Here is a 20,575-nt window from a genome sequence, read left to right as displayed (position 1 = left end):
ACAGCAGCAGGTGTTATGTAACTGTCCTCTCTCCAGCTGCCCTTTGTCTCCTTTTCCTGAGATATGCTTCGTTAGTTACCCCAATACCATTTCCACCATAGAAGCTTGTGTCTTAGTGGTCAGCTGTGACAATAGCAATATGTTTTTAGGGAGACACTTTTGTGTAGTGTTCAGACGAGTGCAAAGTCTCTAACAGTTCTTGGTACCTACCTAACGTCTCTTATCCACAGGCTCTCAGATGCAAACTAGATAAAATATCTCCTGGGCAGAAATCAGAGAAAACAATGACTCCGCAATGAGCATTTTACAGATGTCATTTAAGAGTATATAAGATTATGATTGTTAGAAAAGATCTCTTTAAATCTGTTTCACAGAACAGCTCATTCTGAATTCCAGATACTCCTGGTTGCAGCATGAGCTCTGAAAACTACTGGCTTCACCTGATGTTTCTGGATTTGTGTAAGTACCTGGCAAACAGTTGACAAAATGACTGTCAATCATTTCCTTCTGCATGTATTATTGCTCACATGTCTATGGGTCAGTTATCTCTATGTCTGGTTCTTGCTTAGCTTATCTCTGTCCAGTTCTGTTAAGTCAACAGATACAGCCTATGTCTGTTGTTGAGTTTGTCAGGAATGGGCTGGTCTCACTCACATGACTGTCTGGAACTGGGAGCTGTGGAATATTGGGCCATCATTTTTTCTTGTCCAGGAGGCACGTTTCAGACTTATTTACATGTTTCTCGCTGGTTTCCAAAGAGATGTATGCTATGCAAACCCTCCTAAATGACAGGTCATCACTTCTATGGTCTTTAATTGGCCACAGAAAATGACAAAGCAGGTCCAGACCTGAGAAGAAGGAACATAGATGTCAACTAGTAAAAAGAGTTCCTGCAAAAGGAGATTGCAAAGGATTTGGGTGGAGGAGTTCTGAATACGTAGGGACTACATGCTTGTCAGAATCAATCCTTAATCTGGGTACCAACATCCTTGACATGGTGATTAGCGTGGCCTCTTCATCCACTACATTCCATCTAAGGTGTTGAAATGATTGCTTTTTTATGTCTTGTAGTAACTGCTTTCCCGACACCAGTTGAAAGGAAGATAAGCTGCCCTAGTTTCATTTCTGTTGCTATGATGAAATAGCCTGGCAAAAATCAGCTGAGGGGAGACAGGGTTTGCTTTGGCTCACAATTTTAGCTTGCAGATCATCACAGCAAGAGTCAATATGGCAGGAACTTAAAATAATGACTCACTGCAGCCACAGCTGAGACGATGGTGTCACCCATAATAGGTAGGTCTTCTTACCTCAGTTAATATATTGTAACAGTTCTCTGTGGAAATGCCCATAGGTCAACCTGATCTAGACAATCATTCCCTGAGATTTTCTTCCAAAAAGATTCTAGATCCTGACATACTGACAAAGCTAACAATCACACACAGTTCTCTGCATGGGTCCAAATTTCTGATCTTTCCGGCATTTTTTTTAAAGCCTACCGTCCACCTCTCTACTAATAATTTTAACCAGATTTTATTTTCTGCTTTCTATAAAGAGAATGAAGCAAGGTCAGTAGCAGCTTGATTTTTCCATGTTCTATTGCTCAAATATGTGGTACTTTCAACAATATGAACTAATTATCAATTTCTGGAGGTCACCATAAGCATTAGCACTAGTTGGTAATGTTTGGGTGTCTATGGAACCTACCTGGCATACAACAGAATGTAACCCATTCTTGACTTTTATTAGCCTATGGTGTCTACTAGTGTAGTAGGAGATCCCTTGTTTGGTTCTTGGCCACCCGGCTAGCTTAGACCCAAAATAATCACACAGCAACTATATCATTTAAATCACTGCTTGCCCATTAACTCTAGCTTCTTATTGGCTAACTATTATATTAATTTGGCTCATTTCCATTAATCTGTGTATTTCCAGAAGACTGTGGCTTATTGGGTAAAATTTCCAGCATCTGTCTCTGGGGGCTTCATGGTGTCTCCCTGATTCCACCCTTCTTTCTCCCAGCATTCAGTTCCATCTTCCCCGCCTACTTAGGTTCTGCCCTATCAACAGGCCAAGGCAGTTTCTTTCTTTATTAACCAATAAAAGCAACACATAGACAGAAGAACCTCCTATATCATACTAGAGGCATTATTTCTCCATTATATGGTAACTCCATTTACACTGTGAGTGTGTGTGCATGTGCATGCATGTGCAAGGGCATGCACACATGTGCATGCACATGTGTTTCATTAAGTTACAGTACTAATTTTGCATAAGGCTTTCTTGGAGGTCTTTTGATTGTTTAAAAACATATCATTTTATTTTTTATTTTATGTTTGTGGGTGCTTTGCCTGCATATACGCCTGTGTACCACTTATGTTCTTGGTGCCATCAGAGGCCAGAAGAAAGCACTGGATTCTCTGGAACTGAAATTACAGATGGTTGTGAAACACCTACTGGGTGCTTGGTATGGAACCAGTGTCCTGGGAGAGCTACCAGTGTTCTGAACTACTTAGATATCTCTATAGCTCATTCAGAAGGCCTTTCCTGTCACATATCCATCCCCATATTCTTTCCTCTACACTCTCCCCATTCCTTGCCCCATTTAGCCTATAGTTCCTGTATTCCCCTTTAACCTTCTATACCATTGCATTTACTTCCCCTCCTTGGAATGTATCCCTATAACCCCTTACTAATTTCTGACCCCTGAGTATTCCAATTGAAACACACACATATCTGAAAATTTGAAGCTAGTATCCACAAACAAGAGACAACTTTTGATGTTCGTCTTTCTTGGGCCTTACTTAACCTACTCAGAATGATTGGTTTTTAAATATATCCATTTACTTGCAAATTTCATAATTTCTTATTAACAGCTGAATGATTTTGCGTTGTATAAATGTACCATATTTTCACTGTCCATTTATTAGATGTGCTACAATGTGCTATGTTTGCTACCAGGGGAGGAGAGTAACCAGCAATTCTCCCCAGCTGCTGACCCTGCTAACTACAATAATTATAGGTGGGACACATGCAATAACAGAATGAACATCTTGGGAATAATCTATGATTTCCTGATAGGATTTAAGGACCACTCCAGAAGCTGAAACCTATACCTGGCATCATTATCAGTGTCAATAACGTGTGGCTCGGCAGGTTATAGGCCCTAGAGGAGAACCTTATATTGTTATGGTGCTAACTGAACATAGTAGGAAATTGGCTCCTATTACTTAACATTAGAGCATAGATCAGTGGTTCTCAATCTTCCTAATGCTTTGACCCTTTAATACAGTTCCTCATTTGGTGACCCCTCAACCATAAAGTTATTTATTTATTTATTTATTTATTTTTTTGGTTTTTCGAGACAGGGTTTCTCTGTGGCTTTGGAGCCTGTCCTGGAACTAGCTCTTGTAGACCAGGATGGTCTCTGCCTCCCGAGTGCTGGGATTAAAGGCGTGCGCCACCACCGCCCGGCCCATAAAGTTATTTTGTCGCTACTTCATAATTGTAATTTTGCTACTGTTATGAAGTATGATGTTAGTACCTGTTATGCAGGGTTATATGATATGCGACCCTTGTAAAAGGGTTGTTAGAGCACTAGAGGGGCAGTGACCCACACGTTGAGAACCGCTGCCATAGGTTATTGAATTTTCCAACCCTCATCAGTGACACTTCTTTTATCAGTGACACTTCTTTGTTTCAGTAGGTGATGATTCACAGAAACACAACCGATAAATGTGAAGGGAAGAAGTGACTGCAGAATGCTCAGTCTTAAAAATAGCACATCTGTCTGTATCACATCTCCTTCTCCTGATACTCAGGGGTTGTTGGGGAGAGAGTGTGGAAAGACTGTCAGAGCCAGAGGCAGTACACGACTAGGAGGATAAGGTGTTTTACAGACACAGCAGAGCAGTGGAATATATTAATTCGTAACAGTTGTGACAGCACACTTATGACCTGCACAATCTCAAATCAGACAAAATCCACACATGCACAGGAGAAAGAGGCCAAAGTACGACTCCTAGCTGAGGAGCTATTGGAGACTGAGGGTTTCTGAGAGAGGAAAGTCTTTAAGGGTGTGGCTCCTGGTATGTGGACCATACTCCAGTAGAAGGCCACACACCCAAGAGTATATGGGTAACACAAACTGCACGTGATTGAAAAAAAGGGTAGCAAGTTAAGTGGGTAGGGAAAGGGACAAGGATCTAGGGGAGTGGTGTGAAGACTGAAAATTATCTAAAGACATTGTATGAAATTCTAAAGAATTAATAAAAATAAGGTGGAAAGGGGAAAACAAGTTTAGAAATTGGTAAGGGAATTATGGGAGTAATAACAAATTTCTAAGTCTTCTGTACTTACTGGTGTAACGTAGCTGAAATAAATCACTTTCATCTAATGTTCAGTTTTGAGGAATGATTCTCTCTCTGTCTCTCTGTCTCTGTCTGTCTGTCCGTCCGTCCGTCCCTCCCTCCCTCCCTCCCTCCCTCTCTTCCATGCATATTTCTAATATTTATTTGTAATCATTAAGTTGTTCTTGCAAATTTTTCCTACGCTGGTTACTTTTAGGCATAACCTCCTCATAGACAGACCTAGCATCTGAGGGCTCACTTCATATGGGACATTCACCAAGATGACCCGAAAACACAACACAGAGTCAGGAGGAAGGGAAACGAGGAGCAAAGCAGCCAAAGGCTCTCAAGCATGATGTTCATGAGTGATATCCAAGGGCCAGTGAAGCAAAGGCAAGGGCATGCCAAGCGCCCTGCAAGGTGTGCTTAGTCCCATGCCCAAGCATAAGCATGGTGGAATTAAATAACAACATGAAATGAAAATATAGAATCGTGTTTTTGTTTTTCCCCGAAGGCTTGAAAATCAGGTTGTTAAGGGAGATATTGAGAGAATAAAAAATATATAGGTTGGGCATTGGTGGTGCACTCCTTTAATCCCAGCACTTGGGAGACAGAGATAGGCGGATCTGTGAGTCTGAGGTTATCCTGGTCTACAAAGTGATTTCTAGGACACATGCACACACACACACACACACACACACACACACACACACACACACACACACACGGTGAAACAGACTCTTAAGGGTAAAACACAGGTGGTGGTTATGATTGAGAGAAAAATAAGCCATAAAGATAAGCTGGAGTGGTGTGTGCATGCTGACAAATTCGCAAAGATTGAAAATGCAGGTGGGCTGTTTTCTGATCTGAGTCAGATTGGTCAGATATCAAACAGGAAACAAAGTCACTTTGTGTGCCCCCAATTGTTCTTCTGGTTTTCCCAGGATCCGTATTCTCAGCCTGGGTATCAAAGGAAACCCTAGATGTTTTCTAGAGAAACTGCTTTCTTTTCATCCTATATTTAAAAATACTGATAATCTTCTGCCACAAACACTTTCCTTGATTCTTTTATAATGGGTTGACAACACTCCAAAGCTACTTTATGGAATGCTGACTCCCGTAACACCAACACACCCCTGGGCCAGAAGAAAATTAAGGCTTCTTAAAAGACGACAGTCCATTTCCCAATTCCTCAGATTCAAGGTTTTTACTTCACATTCAAATCAAAGGCCAGACTAAACATAGAACACAAGCCCTTTTTCTTCTTCTTTCTCTCTCTCTTTTGCCTGTCAAAGTGAAAAATGGCTGGGTGGGAATTCTAATTATGTGGAACATGCTGAGCACTGTCTTCCTGTCCAAGAAAACTGGTGTAACCACTGTCCTTAAAGCAAAGAAGGCAATGCTATGGTGACCAGAGAAACGGGAGTTAGCTCAGCTTAGCCACTCAACCTCTGGCGGGCACAGGGCTTTATAAATCTAAGGAATAGTTTCCGTATCATTTCAATGGAATGTTGTTCAACTTGGTACAGCAGACTCAATTACAACTATTGTTATAGACTTTCATTTCTTTTCTAATTAATAAACAGACACCTATAGAAGCCAAATGACATAGATTAGAAATCAAGATAGAGACTCAGAATTTCCCTCCATTCTAGTTCAATGCATGTTTACTATAGTGTGATTTTTTTTAAATTAAGGCTTACTTTACAAGCTTTTATTTGTTCAGTAATTTTCTTTCTGTAAAAAGCCAGCCATTTCTTTCTCGAATAAACTGTTATCATTGGCTTTTGTGACGTTCATAGGATTTGTCTCACCAAGTCAGCCATGACTCTTGTGTCTTGGTGAGAACTCTGACTCTCTGTTGTTCACTATGATCCATTTTGAAATTTTAGGGTGTACAAAGTAGATCTGAGAGACTGAAAAATATTACTAAAATTTTAAGCTTTCCTTTTCTACTCTAAAAATATGGGGTTGTTATTTGTTAGTGCTGACAGCTTCCCAGTGAGGTAAGGGGGTCAGAGACACTATTAACTCTGTGTTTTTAAATCGGCTACATACAGAGGAAACAACTTGCCCAAGGACATGGTGACTCAGTCATTAGGGTAAAAACAGCTCTTATTTTTTGAGTTTCAATACACACCAAGACCATGATCCAGATGGGTTATGGGATTAGGGCCCTTTGCAAACAAGCACATATTAGTCAGACATGGAAATAATTATGTCCCTTTCACATTTTGAACAGAAAGTGAACTCTTAAAGATATTGGCAAGAGGGAAAGATTCTCCAAGACTTTAAAAAAAAACTTTTTTTATTTTTAAGTCACAGATGGCTAGTCTGAAAATGTGAGAGGAGAAAAAGCCCATTCCTTGTCTTCTCTCTGAGGCCTGGCCTCAGGTAATACCTCTCACCACACCCCTGTGGGAAGAAGGATTCCACTTTCCACTATTCCCTAGAGTAGATTTTGTCCTTTTAAAGTAAACAAACACTTGAAAACTTTTTTTCCTTCTAATATTAACTTTGGTCTTGAATCAGAATTGATTTGGCATTGAATAACCAGAGAGGCTGAACTCTCTTCTGCATCCCACTAATGAAGGGTGTCTCCTGAGACAATGTCCTCCTAGAATTATCATTAAATGTGGTGAATTGAAAGTGGGCTTCATTTTGGCCAAGAAAAATAATGACGAGATAAATGCTTATCACCCCCCTGGGGCAATCACTTAACGATGCCAGTGGGGTCAGCTGCCTACATTCCTATTTTTCCAGACTGGACTGGTGATGTTCATGAGTCTCATTGGGCAACAATAAATTCACGTTTTGGGGATGGGGATTGAGGAAAGGCTTTATTTTAAAATCCACATGAAGATGTTAAATAGAGGCCCTGGCACAATCTACCAACCACCTTTCTTCTCTCTGTTCTCATAAATTATATTACTTTTGATTCTACCATAAAGAGGTCTTCATCGAAGAAATCACTCTGCCTTTTCATAGGCTGCAGTAAAGCTGGGTTAATTGGACTCCTTGGTATTTCATCCTCTTCGTATAGCGTCTTTGTTTTCTTTCTCTCCTCTCTGTCTTTTTAAAATTTCATTAGCATGAAACCACTGTACAAAATAATTCATGGTTTTGTGCATGCCTATAACATGTTTGATCATGTTTACTCCCTTTCCATTCCTATCCCTTCTTCTTCTTTACTTCCCTTTTATTAGTAGTAGTTTCCTTATATCTTGTGGTTTTCCCTAGATCCCACATATGATGGAAAATGTGGTATTAGTTTTTTTTTTTGTCTAGCTCATCTTAGTTCACATGACACTCTTCAATTACAAACATGTTCTGGAAGACTAAACTTAATTCTTCATGAGTAAGCAACACTCATGTGTGTGTGTGTGTGTGTGTGTGTGTGTGTGCGTGTGTGTGTGTGCGTGTGTGTGTGTGTGTGTGTGTGTGTGCGTGTGTGTGTGTGTGTGCGCGTGTGTGTGCGTGTGTATGTAACACTTCATTTTATCCATTTCATCATGGTCAATTTCCAGAACCTGGCAATTACAAATACTTCTGTGATGCTAAACATATCTTGTTTTATGCTGATAAATAATTCCTTATAGTATACTGATGGCTCCTTGGGTGCACACTCAGCAGTGGCATGGCTGTGTCCGATGGGATTCTAATATTTGGCGTATAAATTATTTACTTTGTTATTTTTATTTTTATTCTGTTATTTGTATTGTGGTCTTAGTTTGGTTTCTATTGCTGTGATAAAGACTATGAGCAAAGGCAACTTGGGGAGAAAAGGCTTATTTGACTTATGTATACTATTCTTGGATCACAGTCCATTCCTGAGGGATTTCATAGCAGGAACTAAAGAAGGACAGGAACTGATGGAGAGTCATGGGAGACCATCCTTATTGGCTGACTTTCTAGGGCTTGCTCAGTCTGCTGTTGTATACAATCCAGGACTATCTGCCTAGGGATGGCACTCTGAATAGTGGACTGGCTCTCTCTCATAGGTCATTATCCAAGAAATTTCCCCACAGGCTTGCCTACAGGTGAATCTGATGGGAAATTTTCTAAATTGAGTTTTCTGCTTTCCAGATGCCCTATGTTATATCAAGTTGAGAGGAGAAAACAGTAACAAAAATCTAGCCAGCAAGATGCTATAATAAATCAAATTGTTTTGCTAATTTTTTGGATACTTTTTGTTGCTGCATTGACACACAGTTTATTTGGTGCCCTTTAACTTTACCATATACATTGTGTAGTTCAACAACTTCCAGTTTTAGAGGCACCTTTAAGGTTTCCCATGAACTTCATGTCATGGGCAGAAGCAAATTTGTTTATATTATTTGGAACTTGAATGGATTTCTATAATTTTCTTTTTAACTAATTGTCCTGATTAAAAATTTCAGGATTATATTGAATAAAAGTTTCCAGAGAAGACACTCTCTTATCGTTCCTGATTGTTTAGGAAAATGATTTCAGTTTTGTATCGCTGAGTATGACATTAGTTCTGGGTTTGTCATATATAATGTGCATTCCTTCTATACCATTTCATATATGTATATAATACATTCTGGCCACATCACCCTTCTGTGCTTTCCTTTCCCCCTCACTCTCCTATCTACCATCCCACAATTTTATGCATTTTACTTTTATTTTTGTTTTTGCTTTGAGACCCACTGGGATTAACCAGGGACAACCGTGTGGGCATGGGTGTGGAGCTATCCACCGGGACATGAGTGACTCACCCATGGCAACATCACTGAAGACCGTGATTTCTTCCCTCCCAGAAACCTTCAGCTTTCAGTCATTCCCTCAGGCAAAGTTGGACCCCATGAACCTTTTCCCCACCTATGGCTTGAGTGTTTATGGGCTCAGGCTTGAACAGATCCTACAAAGAAAACCACCGCTTCTGTGAGTTCATTGATCCCACAGCCTTGTTCATAAAGCACTTCTCTCAAGCCCTTCCTCCCCATCATCTTTGCTCTTACACTGCTTTCTACTCCTTCTGCGGTGTTCCTTGAGCCTTAGAGGGGATGGTAAGTGTATTTTGGTTAAGGCTCAGCATGGGCAGTCACTTGCTCTTAGCACCGTTACCAGTCATAAAGTTCTTTCCTTTCAGCAACATTTGCAGCAAAAAGAAGCTTCTTTGACAAGGATGCCTTTCTGGTCCCAAGTGATTGTATCCCCTCTGGAAATGTAAGCTAAAGTAAACCCCTTTCCCCTGAAGTTATTTACGGTCCTGCTGTTTCACCAAAGCACCAGAAAAGTAATGTGTGTCACACCCTTTAAAATTCAATGAACATTGTTGAAGAGGGGACAGAAGGAATGGAAGAGTTACAGGATAAAAGTGAGTGCTATGGGGAACAGTATTCCAAACATGACATGCCTGTTGTGCTTAGGAACTCACATCAACCTGTGATTGTCCATGAAGACCCGCATAAAATAAGCCTGCCAACGTTCTGTTATGAATCAGGGAGAAGCTCATGAGGCCCCGCCCCTCCCCAAGGAGCCATTGGTTGTTAATAGCTGCTGAGGGAGGGAAAACACTTTCTTTACTGGTGTAACCACTGATAAATTGCTCATGATTCAGTTAGTAATTTCCCACCCACATTCATGAAACCCTTAATAAGCTCAGTGGGTCACAAAACAACAAAAGTGTGTAAAGGTTTTGGTTCATTGTCAAGGTTTCTGTTTCTTTGATAAATCTCTAATATAATTCATATATTGTTTTTCCAGATTGACTGTTTTCTATAGTTCAATGGGAACTTTGAAGATGCTTATTCTGAATTCTTTGCCGGGTGCTTTGTATATCATCTTTTCTTTGTGTTCTGCCAGAGAACTTTTTGTTATTTTGTTGGTTTGATTATTTCTTTGATTCTTCATGTTTCTTGAAGTTTCATGTCACTATTTTTGCATATTTATGTTGCATATTTGCAGAATTTATTAACTGGTTTATGAGAAAAACATCTTCAGAAATGAGCTCTTCCAGAATTCTGGGGTTCTTTAAGCCTTTTTCCATGGATACCCACAATCCACTTGGGACTATGTATTTTCTTTTGATCCCCCAAATTCAGGCTTGATGTTGTGAATAATTTTCTCTAAGTCACTGTCCTAAAACCTTCTTCTGAACCAACAGAATAATGCTGGCAACTAACATCCATGTTTTGTCTCTGAGAAATAAGGCCATATACATGTAGTATATACAATTCACTTATCATTCATGGGAGTGGATATAAGGGAGGTGTTGGGGCATGCATTAGGTAATATGAAAATATCCAAATAAAGCATCCTTTGGACTATGGAACAAAAGCTCTTAAAGGAATTTGAACATGGCTTAGCACTCTCCATGACTGACCTTTTCTGTATCTCCTTCTGTAGTTTGTGTTCTGCTGGGGATGCTGAAGCCTTAGTCAGACTCTAAATTACCTACAAAGTATTCTTCCCTATGGGGAACTGCCCAGTGCTGTGGAGTATGTAAGCTGGAGCCCCCTCTCCCACTATCTCTTAAAGTCCTTATTTTAATTCTTATAAGATAGACGTCCAATAACTTTTATCATTTTTTGTTTTATTTTTTTTAAGATAAGGGCTTACGATGTAACCCTGGCTGACCTAGAACTTGCTATGTAGATGAGGCTAGACTGTAACTCAGAGATTTACCCGTCTCTGCCTCCTAAGTGTGAAAGGTGTGCCCCATCACACCCACTCCAATAACCTTTATCCTTCTTATGTACATTTGGGAAAAACTGGTTTATGTTACTATCTAAGAACTATCACTTATTCATTCTTAACTGATTTTGTTTTCTTGGGGGAAAATCAAGCAAAATCAAATATAAATGTGAATTAGTATCTAGAATTGTGGAGAACTATCTTTGTCAGTGTTCTATTAATGTGAAGATGTAACATGACCAAGGCAACTTTTCTTTTTGTTTTTTTTAGAGCCTGTCCTGGAACTAGCTCTTGTAGACCAGGCTGGCCTCGAACTCACAGAGATCCGCCTGCCTCTGCCTCCCAAGTGCTGGGATTAAAGGCGTGCGCCACCACCGCCCGGCTAGGCAACTTTTCTTAAATAAAGCATTTTGTTGGGGACATCTTTACAGTTTCAAAGGTTTAGTCCATTACCATCATGACGAACAGACACAATGCTGACAAAGCAACTGAGAGCTCTCTACATCCTGATCTTCAGGCTGCAGACGAGAAAGAGCCTGTACCTGGCATGGGATTTGGAGGCCTCAAAGCTAACCTTCATTGACACATCCCCCCCAAAAGCCATACCTCTTAATTGTTGTAATCCTTTTAAAACCACTCACCTATGACTACTAACCATTCAAATGTATGATCCTATGTGGGTCATTATTATTTAAAGATATTATTATACAAAAAATATTAAGATGTCTGTGGCTTCAAATAACAAGGTTTGCTGGCTGTCTTTATGGCTAAGATCAATTTCTGTTGGTTTCCTTCATCTGTTGATATTAACTACAGTAAACATATGTGACCACTCATGGTTTGGTTCATGATTTTTCAAACTGCGGTAAAGTCTTTTGGGTAAGACCAGTGCAGATAAACTTATTTGGAAACAGATTTTTTTAAAAAAATTATTTTATTGAGCTCTACATTTTTCTCTGCTTTCCTCCCTGCCTCTCCCCCCTCCTTCAACCTTTCTTTTCCCATGGTCCCCATGCTCCCAATTTACTCAGAAGATCTTGTTTTTCTCCTACTTCCCATGTAGATTAGATCCATGTATGTCTCTCTTAGGGTCCTCATTGTTGTCTAGGTTCTCTGGGGTTGTGATTTGTAGGCTGGTTTTCTTTGCTTTATGGAAACAGAATTCTTATAGATGAAACAAGATGAAGGCTGTATCTTTATGAAAAAGGGAAATATAGATACATACACACACATATATATGTATATACATACATAAATATACATGTGTGTGTGCACGTGTGTATGTACCTGTACATGTGTGTACAGAAGAAATGTCAAGTGCAGACTGGAGTCATGTTACCATTCTCTATGAAATCTGTAGAAAGTTCTGGAACTCATTTTCCTCTAGTGTTTTTCAAGGAAGAATGACCCTGCTGACACCTTGCTGTAAATGTTTCACCCTCTATATACTGAGACAATAAATTTTCATTGTTTATGGCCATTGAGCCCTAGTAGGTTGAGACTGCAGTACAGTAAATCTAACAGAGGCATATTATTTAGGAGTATACACTTTTCATAGCTGTCTCCTACTGCGGTTTGAATTTCTTTTTATAACCCATATTCTGGATAACGAATTTCCAGGGCAGCAGTATTGAGAGATCATGGTATTTTAAGAGAAGACAAGGCTGTCAGGACCCATGCTTGTTGATGCCTTTCTAATGTGAGTGGGCTTATTCTCTGAAGGGTGAGCTCCTGCAGACAGCTGACCCTCAGGATTTTCTCTTTCTCACACACTGCGTTGTTGTTCCCTTTTCATACTGTTCACAGCACAAGGTCTCAAGGTTCTCACTAATGTAGGGACTCAGTCTTGAACTTCCAGCCTCCAAAGCACAGCATAAATACTTTTCTTTCCTTTTGAAATTCTCTAATCTTAGCTCTTCTGCAATAGGATGGGAAGACAGGCAAAGGCATTGCCCTTCAGCATCTGGCATTGGCAGTTTAGTATTAGATGATAAAAAGAAGTCCCGAGAGAACAGACACCGTCTCAGCCGCATCCCTGGAGGTGATTATTCCAGACAGAGAAATTAAGGAGACACTTAAGCTGATAAACACGTAGAAGCCTTTGGCCTCAGACATGTACATTTGATGGCTCTGGCCTGGGGCATTTGCATGTAACTGAAGAGTTGTCCAGCTCTGTTGAGCTCAGATGTGCCTGGCTGATACTTAACACTCATTCATTTATATTCCGTTAAATCTTAGCACATTAAATGTGCCAGTATTCAGAGGAATAAAGATAGAACTATGAGTAAGATCTGTTGGGAAATTGGTAATTAAAATACTTTCGTGGGTATTACAGCAATTTTATCCATTCACATCCAACTGAGAAATTGTCTTCCTAGAGACTAGACAGCCGAAAGGCCGCACTGTTTGACATGCACGTATTTTCCCCTTCTGTTGTAATTGCCATGCTGGACAGTGCGTGGGCTCTAATTTAGTGTCTGTGTTTTTCCTTTGGGTGAAAATTTCCTTAAGAAAGAAAGCGTAGAGCTTGCAGCATTGCTGTTTGACTGAGTTTGGAAACACTCTTGTGTATAGAGGAATGAAACCCAAGCTTCTGTGACTCCTACTACGATGTGTGGCTGCAATTCCACACAGTTCAGTTCATCGCAGCTAGCAAAAGCTTGATTAGATCATATATACATCAGGCTGGAAATGCCCCTGCTCTTTGAGATGCAGCTGCCAATGGATTTTATGGCAGAGGCAAAACAGGTCTGAGAAGTGGGAGGCTGATGAACTCCTACTTCAACAAGGCATTGCAACCCCTGTCTGGTGTTAACTTTTGAACCAGCAAGATATGAGCAATGCTTTTACAAAAAAAAAAAAAAAAAAAAGACTCAAACGTATGTTTTTGCATGGCCAGCCTTCCAACTGAGGTCTGAAACAGGTTCTGAAGTAAGAAGCAATGGTGCGCTATCCACAGAAACCATCTACTGGAAGACTGTGGTGATGTGGGGCTTTGCCTTTGATTGCTAAAGGTTTGAGGATCATTCTTGTATAAAAGATGGCTGAAGAATCCATAGCAATGAATGCATTCTCCAAAAGAGGAAGAATGAGTATTTAAGGATGGGGATTGCTGGATAGGAAAGTGCATTAGTAGGCTGAGGGTTAACATTGCAATCTTGAAGCCAGTCTTGGCTGGACAGTCAGATATTGTGTTGAAAACACTAGAGAGTGGGGTCAAAAAAGGTCTAGTCTTGTGAGAAATCTGTGTCTTGCAAACAGGCTGAAAAGGTCAGCACAGTCACAAGAGGAAGGGAAAAGAATGAGAAAACACTCTCCCCTTGGGGTTCATAGACTACTACAGGATGAGTATGGTAAGAGCTCTAAGATTTGCAAAAAGACAGGAGCCTCAATGCAGTCCTAGAGGACAGCGGTGGAAAGCGGTGGCCATGGAGGAGGCATTATGACAGAGTTGCAGCTGAACCAGACTGTGTTTAAAAATAAAGGAGCAGTAAAGATTCAAGGCCACTGGTCTGCACTACTCGACTACGGGCATTTTAAAACATTTTAGTACAAAAATAATTTTGAGTGGAAACAAAATCATCCTGTGTTGGTTTTGCATTTTGTCCAAAGAATGTCATACTGCTCCGCTAATGAAGTAAAAGGAACATTTTAGTTCCCTGACTCCTTTAGTTGCTTTTGCTGCAAGGTTGACGGGTTGCATTTCGGGGAACTATATGAAATCTGACCGCTTTTAGATTTAGAATTTAGTCATCACTGGAGTACAGAGAGGAAGCCATGGAGGAATAGAATTAAACAAAAGTTCCCTGTGCCAACCATGGATCAGACAGCTGCTCTGTAATGCTGGTCAGTGTCTGGGCTAGTCTCCAGATCTTCCACTGCCCAGAGACTCACCCCACATGGTGAGTGCTTAACAATAAGTGTTGAGTGTGGTGTGGATGTGTTTGTGTGTAGGTAACCACTTCATCGTCCATGCTTCTTCCCGAAACCTGTGTGGACCTTTACTGCTGGCACTGGATGTTCAAGGCATGGGTATGATATTTTCAATCAGAAGAACTGACTACTAATACAGGCACTGTGTATAATGCAAAAATTAAACGAAGACTTCATGAATTTCATGAGTTTTGGCCTTTCTCCAATTTGTCACCTTTCTGGAGGCTCTGAGACATAGATGTGACAGTTTTCAGATGCTTGAGTTTAGATGAGGCTATGATGCTGAGTCTGACTCAAAGCAGATGGCTCACTCTCCCCAGCTCCTCTGTTGCATTTTACTGACGTATAGTTTATGTTCCACCTCGTTCAGAGTGAACTCAATGTGCAGTATGAGATTGTGTCAGTGTAGAAGTTACAATTGGGTGAGTAAAAAGAATGGAACAGCAACTACCCAAAAGAACAGATAAGGAACACATGGCTGGAAGGCAGAATGGATCCTTCTGCAACTGGGCATTGATCATTGATACTTGCTTTTGCTCTATGTTTCCTAGTGGTCAAACAAAGATGAAATTTTGTTTTTATGTAATTTCATAGTTATATTAAAAATAGCCCATTTCTTGCTCCAGGGGTCAAGATCTACTGAAATTTTGTTCTGTAGAGTCTTATCTCAGTGACTTGGAGGAACAGGTGACAGTTTAGGGGTGGTGTTGAGTAGTGTTCCCCAGATCTCCTTCTGAGCTGCTCTCTATAAACTCTGAAACATTGAACTGCATCTCAGGGAAGAGGTTTTTATGTGAGCATGGGAGATAGTGATTATCATGTAGCTAATTGCTTCCTTTAAGGTGTTTTATTAAATTTACAAAGGAATCTATATGGATAGATTTAAAAAACAAAGTTATGATTAAATCAAACTGATTTTAAATTATTCACACTGTGCTTGATGTTTTGTTTGAGGGGTTGGAGAGATGGCACAGTGGATTGAAGCACTAGGTGGCCTTGCAGAGGACTTGGGTTTAATTCCTAGTCTCATATGGCATACAAGCTTCTGTAACTCCAATTCCAAGGACTCTTTTCTGACCTCCCTAGGGGCCAAGAATGTACATGGCTCAGACATCCATGCAGACAGAATAGTCACATATATAAAATAAATCTCAAAATTATTCTGTTTGACATGTTGCCCACAATGAATAAGTACAAGCATAGACATTTGAATATAAACATATGCATCATGAAGATGTGTTAACACGAAACACATATCATCCATGTACAGCTTATAGTTTTATGACTTTTCCTCTACTTAATAGTAAATCATGTCCATTTCTATATGGAAATTATTCTGACTAGTAATACATGAATAAGTTGTAATTTAAGTGTATCTCAGTAGTTAGGAAATTTGTGGTTTTTTATCTTAAAGATACTTTCATTTTGCTATTGTTACATGTATCTTCATAAAATTATTTTATTTCTAATTTAATGCTTTAGGAGTTTTAGGGGTTTTTTTTTTTTTTTTTTGGCCTGGTCTTTTCTATTGTGGTTTTGTTCTTTCCCTTTTTGCTTGTAATACCCTTCTTTCAGATTCAGAGTACAAAGGAAAAATTAAGCTAGGACAGTGATAATACTCAGAGTCTGTATGCCAACAGGTGATGGCATCTTAAAGTGATCATTTTTACTAAGGAAAATGCAGTTGTTCCTCCAGACTTTCAATAGTGCAGAAGAACAATATGAACAAAAGGATGAAATGTTGGTTCTGTGTATTATCTTTGTTACTCTGCTTGAATTGCTCGAGCCTATAATTCGTAAAAAATACTAGAGAAGCTATATAAGAAGGTGAATCCAAAGAAAAACATATAGTTATCCTCCTGGATATTGGAAGTAGACAAGGTTGCTGGACAAAAAATGGGAACTTGGGGGTGGGGCAGAATGGGGGGGGTTGGGGGGTGGGGAGAGAAAAGTGTGAAGTGGAGGATGGGAAGATCTTGGGGGAATAGTATGGTTGGGATATAGGAAGGGTGGATATGGGAACAAGGAATTATATATCTTAATTAAGGGAGCCATTCTAGGGTTGGCAGTGACTTGACTCTAGAGGGGTTCCCAGGTGTCCAGGTAGATGCCCCCAGCTAGTTCCTTGGGCAGCTGAGGAGAGGTGCCAGAAATGTCCAGATCCTATTGCCATACTCATGAATATCTTGCATATCACCATAGAACCTTCACCTGGCATTGGATGGAGAAAATGACAGAGCCCCACATAGGAGCACCGGACTGAGCTCCCAAGGTCCTGATGAGGAGCAAAATGAGGGAGATCATGAACATGGTTCTCTTTAAAATTCTACGGATGTGTTTCTAAATTTTCTACTAGTCCCTTTAGAGTTTCATCATGAGCCCTTGGATACTTGGGCTTATATGAACAATTTGGGTTATTTATTTGGGTTATTTGGCTTTGTTCTGAGATCCTCTCACCCCTACCAAAGTTTATAAGCAAAAGTGTATGTCCCTCGGGCTCTGTGTGAGCCTTGTTAGTTTGGTTGCTCACCTTCCTGGACCTGGGGGGAGTTGGGAGGACCTTGGACTCAACATAGTGTAGAGAACCCTGATGGCTGTTTGGCCTCAAGAGGGAGGGAGTGGGGGTGTGGGTGGAGGGGAGGGGAGGGAAGGGGAGGAGGAGGGGAGAAGATGGCAATTTTTAATAAAAAATAAATAAACTGGAAAAAAAAGTGTATGTCCCTGTCCCTTTGTGTTTTCCACTGTTACACTTTGTAAAAATATTGATGATGGGTATGCACTGGCTTCATCCAATGCTTATGAAATTGTATTGTACATTCAACAGTGATCCCAAATTGCTTGTAGATTGTTATTTTGTATGATGAACCTACTTTAAAAGTTTTAAAATCATCTTGTAATCTTTTCCACTTTAGAGAATTATTTGAACTATCCTTGGTTTTCTTTTTTTCCCAGGCCTTTAGCTTCTGTGTTACTCTGTATTATTTTAAATAAAATCTTGAAGATTGCTTTTATAGACAAATTAGGCCATATATCTTGTCTCTGTCTTTGTTTTAACCCCTGTTTTCTAAAGTATTGCTTCTCGAGATACATTTTGACACTTTGAAAAATGTTGACATAATTTTCTGGGTGGTGGTGGCCCATGACTTTAATCCCAGGACTTGGGAGGCAGAGGCAGGTGGATCTCTGTGAGTTTGAGGCTAGCCTGGTCTACAAGAGCTAGTTCTAGGACAGCCAGGGCTGTTACACAGAGAAAGCCTGTCTCAAAATCCCAAAATAGATAAATAAATAAAATTTAAAAAAGAAAAAAAAATTTGACATGACAATTATCTCACAATAGTTGTATGGTTTCAGAAAATTTGTTTTTTATTCTTTTTATACAATAGATTCATAGGTGTAAATGAGAGATAACTCTTACAAATAAGATATATCTTTTAAAAATATGCTTTAGTTCTCAACTGCTATAATTTTAATAAGTTCTAATTCGAATGTTGGTGCTCATTTCATTTTGTTTTGTTATTTCTTTATTTGCTCTTTTATGCCCCCACTCTTTTCCTTTGGACCGTTTTCATATTATTGTAAAATTTAAAGCGATAGGGAAATTTTACATTTTACATTGTAAATGAAATTAAAATAAGCTTTCACTATATTGCCTTGGCTGGCTTAGAACTCCTAGACTCAGTCACCTTCTTGCCTCAGTCTATCATGTAGTTGGTATTGCAGGCTCATACATAAGTGCCCTCTTGGAGGTTTCAGAATAATTCATTTTCTGTTTTAGATTTTTTTAAGTTAGCTTTCACCCTTCATGTGTATGCCCAGTGTCTTCAGAGACCAGAAGAGGACTTGGCCCCTCTAGAACTGGGGTGACAGATGGTTGTTAGCCACCATGTGGGTGCTAAGAATCAAACACAGGTTCTTGGGAAGAGCAACAGGTACTCTTAACCCCTGAGCCATCTTTCCAGCCTCCATTCTTGATTTTCCTTTTTTTGGTGATTTTTATTGAGCTCTACATTTTTCTCTGCTCCCCTCCCTGCCTCTTCCATACCCCCTTCAACTCTCTCCCGAGGACCCATGTTCCCAATTTACTCAGGAGTTCTTGTCTTTTTCTACTTTCCATGTATATTAGATCTATGTAAGTCTCTCTTAGTGTCCTCATTGTGGTCTAGGTTCTCTGAGATTGTGGTTTGTAGGATGGTTTTCTTTGCTTTATGTTTAAAACCACTCACTCATGAGTGAGTACATGTGATAATTGTCTTTCTGTGTCTGGGTTACCTCACTCAAAATAATGTTTTCTAGCTCCATCCATTTTCCTGCATAATTCAAGATGTCATTTTTTTCTGCTGTGTAGTACTCCATTGTATAAATGTACCATATTTTCCTTATCCATTCTCCAGTCAAGGGGAATTTAGGTTGTTTCCAGGTTCTGGATATGAAAAACAATGCTGCTATGAACAGAGTTGAGCACATGTCCTTGTGCTATGATTGAGCATCCTTTGGATATATACCCAAAAGTGGTATTACTGGGTCTTGAGGAAGGTTGTTTCCTAATTTTTTGAGAAATCACCACACTGATATCCAAAGGGGCTGTTCCAGCTTACATTCTTACCAGCAATGCAGGAGTGTTGCCTTTACCCAACAACCTCTTCAGTATAAGTTGTCATCAATGTTTTTTTCTTGGCCATTCTTACAGGTGTAAGATGAAATTTCAGAGTTGTTTTGATTTGTATTTTTCTGATGACTAAGGATGTTGAACATTTCCTTAAGTGTCTTTCAGACATTTTAGATTCCTCTGTTGAGAATTCTCTGTTTAGGTCTGTACTCCATTTTTATTGGATTATTTGTTCTTTTGATAATGAATTTCTTGAGTTCTTTGTATATTTTGGCGATCAGCCCTCTGTCTGATGTGAGGTTAGTGAAGATCTTTTCCCATTCTGTAGTCTGTCATTTTGTCTTGTTGACTTTGTCCTTTGCTTTACAGAAACTTTTCAGTTTCAGGAGGTCCCATTGTCTCTTTCAGTGTCTGTGCTACTGGGGTTGTATTTAAAAAGTGGTCTCCTGTGCCAATGCATTCAAGTGTACTTCCAATTTTCTCTTCTATAAGGTTCAGTGTGGCTGGCTTTATGTTGAGGTCTTTGATCCATTTGGACTTGAGTTTTGTGCATGGTGATAGATATGGGTCTATTTTCATCCCTCTACACGTTGATATCCAGTTATGCTGGCACTATTTGTTAAATATGCTTTCCTTTTTTTTCATTTGATTTTTTTTTTTGCTTCTTTGTTAAAAATCAGGTATTCGAAGGTGTGTGGAATAATATCCGGGTCTTTTATTGGGTTCCATTGGTCCTCCTGTCTGTTTTTATGCCAATACCAGGCTGATTTTAGTACTGTAGCTCTGTAATAGAGTTTGAAGTCAGGAATTGCAATGCCTCTGGAAGTTCTTTTATTGTACAGGATTATTTTGGCTATTTTGGTTTTTTTTCCCATATGAAATTGAGTACCATTCTTTTGAGATCTGTGAAGAAATTTGCTGGGCATTGAATTAAATCTGTAGATTGCTTTTGGTAAGATTGCCATTTTTACTGTTAATTCTTCATACCCAAGAGCATGGAAGATCTTTCTACTTTCTGATGTCTTCTTCA

General features: G+C 39.6%; 1 long non-coding RNA gene across 1 annotated transcript in view; it reads left to right on the top strand.

Moving 5' to 3' along the window:
- The first annotated feature begins 1,180 nt into the window (after positions 1-1,180).
- Positions 1,181-20,575, top strand: part of LOC119809949 — a 57,627-nt gene continuing 38,232 nt past the window's right edge. Inside the window, exon 1 of the long non-coding RNA XR_005284702.1 lies at positions 1,181-1,293. This is a non-coding gene — a long non-coding RNA (uncharacterized LOC119809949). The remainder of the gene's footprint in view (positions 1,294-20,575) is intronic.

Source organism: Arvicola amphibius, chromosome 3 (assembly GCF_903992535.2).
Source record: "Arvicola amphibius chromosome 3, mArvAmp1.2, whole genome shotgun sequence".
In the NCBI taxonomy this organism is placed as follows: domain Eukaryota; kingdom Metazoa; phylum Chordata; class Mammalia; order Rodentia; family Cricetidae; genus Arvicola; species Arvicola amphibius.
This window is presented reverse-complemented; position numbering and strand designations above follow the sequence as displayed.